Genomic DNA, 4,314 nt, shown 5'->3' with positions numbered 1-4,314 from the left:
CAATCTTGGCCACAGGTGAAATTGAACATTCTGTAAAAAATATGACAAAAATATATTTTAATTGTTGATGTCCATGGTAATTTCAGTTACTTTCATCTTAAATAATAAGTGGTATGCAAAAACAAAATGTATTCAACTGTCTCTGAAAAGTTGAAATGTCTCTGAATTGTTCTAAAATCCATTTTTGCACAAACCTGTTCACTGTTGCTGTGAGGTGAATGTCCATGTTCCAGAAAATCCCCCTCAGAATCATAATATCCATGTTCAGATATTTGTGGACAAATCTTTGTATCATTCATCAACTTCAGATGATGACTGAGACATTGAAGGTACTTCTTCTTTTGTGCAGATGTAAAATCCAAGCAGCTTCAGTTTAGTTTGCTCATAGTCTTCCAACATTGTCATCTAGAGGAATCTGGTTTCGCTGAAAATCACATAAAGTGAAGATAAAGTCTTCAATTCTTCCTTTTGTTGAGAGCCCGTCAGGAAAGAAGAGCGCCTTTCCCATTCCCAAGATTTTGGCTCCTTTAGTGTTTTTTCCACTGTTACTTGTCTTGTTCCACCACCATTTATGGTTCTCACTTGTTGATATTCATTACAGTGAAAATGAAGGCAGCCAATCTCAATCTTCCTGAGAGTCTTTGCAGCTGCAGTGTTTCCCAGTCTTGCCATTCCCCTATCTTTGGTCTTGGTATCACTTGATGTACTGCAAACGGCTCCTTTGGTGCTTGACTTCATTTTTCGCATTCTTATTTTTTGTCTTAACCTCTGTAGGAGGTCCTCTTTATCTGTGCTGCATTGTCCTTGTTGACAAAAGGAGAGGACAGCAAGTCGGTCACCATAGGAGCTAATATACTTTTCTATCTGCTCATCAGTCATGATGGAGAGCACAGCCTTGTCAACCTGCAGACATCGGATATGAAAGGGAAACTTTAAAGTCTTACTTTGGAAAAAAAAAAAAAAAAACTACACAGACAGTAAATTAGTAATAACCAATGAACATATCTACAATAATAATTAAAAATCCACATAAAGTATTTTACATGGTGGAACATCAAAATCATTTAAAGAATGTAATAAAGGTTTTGAGGTGGTGTGCGTTTGATCAATATTTTGTGTGAGGTTTAGGGGATGGGTAACTCATGGGTGAACAGCTGATTGCACTTTTCTGAGTAAAGGGTCAGTGAACAATTTTCAGAACCTAAGGAACAATTCAATTTGAAAAATTATTAATTCTATGGATTTCTACAGGCCCATCATTACATTAAACAAATTAGGAAGAAGGTTATGCAAGAGCAATGGGACCATATTTTATTATGATTCTATGGAAGAAAGTGAACTCAGTTCTCAATGCTGAAGATTGGAAGTTGTGTGGGATAAAATGGAAGAGTTCAAATTCAGCACTTTGGAGAATTCTTTGTAATGGCAAAAATACATTGACATTCAAATCTGCATGTTGTACACAGTGCAGAATGATGCTTTGAGACAAATCATTTTTACATATTTTGGTTGTGTTCAGTATTGCTACCTATCTGCCAGAAGGTCAGTCATAATTGAATGATTTACTATTTGAATGATTTCATACCTCATTAATCAATTAGGGCTTCAAATGTAATGCAATAATAATTATTGACAGCATTTTTTGGCTTATTTGGAAACTGCTAAATCATGCTGCATGATGGAGCTTAATGGTCCAAGAAAAGTAGACCCCACCAGACAGAACAAGCCCATATATGGCTCAAACTCGTCCGACCCGAAGGGGGGCAATGTCTCTTTAAGCCTAAACCGCTTTCAACCAGACACTATTCTAATCTGTGCATTCACATGTAGAATGTTCTGAAGTGAGTTTCTTTAATAACTCAACTTTATTTATTAGTCACTCGTTCATACCTGTCAAGTTTTGGATTTGAAGTTATAAGAATTTTCAGGCGCCCGACCAACTATGGTAATAAATCCCACAAGCTCCACCTTCCAAAAGCAGATCATTGAGAATGATCACTGATCGGAATGATCACTGATCGGAATGATCACTGACACTACGAAATGTAAGCTAAAGCTTTTGCCAAATATTCTGCTTGATTAGCCAATTACAAGACGTTTACTAAATTATCCATCCATTAAATATATTATTTAACTGCAATTATAATATATAATATAATAAACTCCTCTGCAGTAATAAATGTAGGCCAGGGATACCCAACCCTGGTCCTCAAGAGCCCCTATCCAGCATGGTTTAGATGTTTCCCTTTTCCAACACACCTAATTGAAATGACCAGGTTCGTTATCAGGGTTCTGCAGAGCTTGATGATGAGTTCATCATTTGTTGGAAGCATCTAAAACATGCTGGATAGGGGCCCTTGAGGACCAGGGTTGGGTACCCCTGATGTAGGCTATCTGAACCAGTCATGTGCTGCCATCTAGTGACATAAATCGAAATAGCCTTTCAAAAGATCTAAATAATTTAAGATATATCAAATCGCTTGTTGTTACATACAAAGTAGCAATAAAAAAATGTTTTTTTTACTTTACCCTGACTTTATAAACAGTCAGTGGCCATATGTTAAGTCAGATGAGATATATAAATTACTTGTACATACAGTTATAACTGTATGTCTTTTTTGTTTCCCATTATAATTAACTATAATTACTATATATAACTTTTTTTTCCTTAAATAATTTCAAACAGTGAGAAAACAAAGCAAATATGCAGTTAAATCAAACTCACAATTAAAATATAGTCCAAATAATTTCTAAAAAGTGAATAGGGATTTTATATGTATTCCGTCTGGAGTTTTTTTTGCTTTATTACAGGTCCTTTAATCTCATTTCTAGTGACTTTTGCCTCAGCTGTGAAAGGGAAATTGTTAAAACCCAACAGTTGGTCATTCTACAGTCAAATAGACCCGATCCCTAAACACCAGCTATAATTTGTTCCTATATATTTACCATGGAAAATTTAGGCAGACTTTTGAGCTTGATCTTTCTCTGTGCAGAGATTGTTCCCACTTATAACTAGAGTAAATGAGTCATCAGAGGCCAAAACTACAAGGCCTCAGCTTCACAAAGAGTCCAGCCATTTGTTTGTACTCCAAAGTTCTTCAAAGATTCAGATTTAATTTTTACCAATATTTGGAGGTGTTGAAAAGGGGTTAAAACAAAAATACAGAACACAGTGTTTAGTTTCAGTTCATACAACTCCACTACACCTTTCCATACCTTTATTATAGAAAACTTGTGGATACTGAGTGGATGAACTTCTCAATGATAACTTCCTCAAGAAATGTGAGGATAAACCTATAGGTATAGGTTGTAATTTGTCAAAATATTAATACAGTGCTCCAGAGCACTACAATGTTATTAACTAACTGCTCCAGTGATGTACTGAAATACAATGTAACTGCATTTGTAGGTTGACCCATTAAGCTGATCATTTAGTATATGATTTTGTGAGTGGACAGCATGGGATGACATATTGCTACACCTTACCATACCTTTATTATAGCCAATAATACTTTTAAAAACTCTAATAATAAAACATTGTATCCTTGGGCATATGTCTTCTGACAATGTAAGTACAATGAAACTGTTTTAGTATTGCATACTGTGTGTGCAGTGTTGGGAGTAACTAGTTATTGTTGTAATATATTACAGTAATATATTCCTTTTTGAAGTAACTCAGTAGTGTAACTCTTTACAAAAGTGAAAAGTGATAATATATTACTAGTTACAATTAAAGTAACTCAAGTTACATGCATATTTGATTTAACTGCATATTTGCTTTGTTTTCTCACTGTTTGAAATTATTTAAGGAAAAAAAAATCATCATTATAGTTAATTATAATGGGAAACAAAAAAGACATATAGTTATAACTGTATGTACAAGTAATTTATATATCTCATCTGACTTAACATATGGCCACTGACTGTTTATAAAGTCAGGGTAAAGTAAAAAAAAAAACATTTTTTTATTGCTACTTTGTATGTAACGACAAGAGATTTGATATATCTTAAATAATTTAGATCTTTTGAAAGGCTATTTCTATTTATGTCACTAGATGGCAGCACATGACTGGTTCAGATAGCCTACATTTATTACTGCAGAGGAGTCTATTATATTATATATTATAACTGCAGTTAAATAATATATTTAATGGATGGATAATTTAGTAAACGTCTAGTAATTGGTTAATCAAAGAGAATATTGATCTTTCTGATCAGTGATCATTCTCAATGGTCTGCTTTTGGAAGGTGGAACTTGTGGGATTTATAACCATAGTTGGTCGACTTTAGATGATGGGAACAGCTATACTGGTC

Source organism: Gouania willdenowi, chromosome 6, assembly GCF_900634775.1.
Source record: "Gouania willdenowi chromosome 6, fGouWil2.1, whole genome shotgun sequence".
In the NCBI taxonomy this organism is placed as follows: Eukaryota; Metazoa; Chordata; class Actinopteri; order Blenniiformes; family Gobiesocidae; genus Gouania; species Gouania willdenowi.
Note: the sequence above shows the minus strand (reverse complement) of the source record.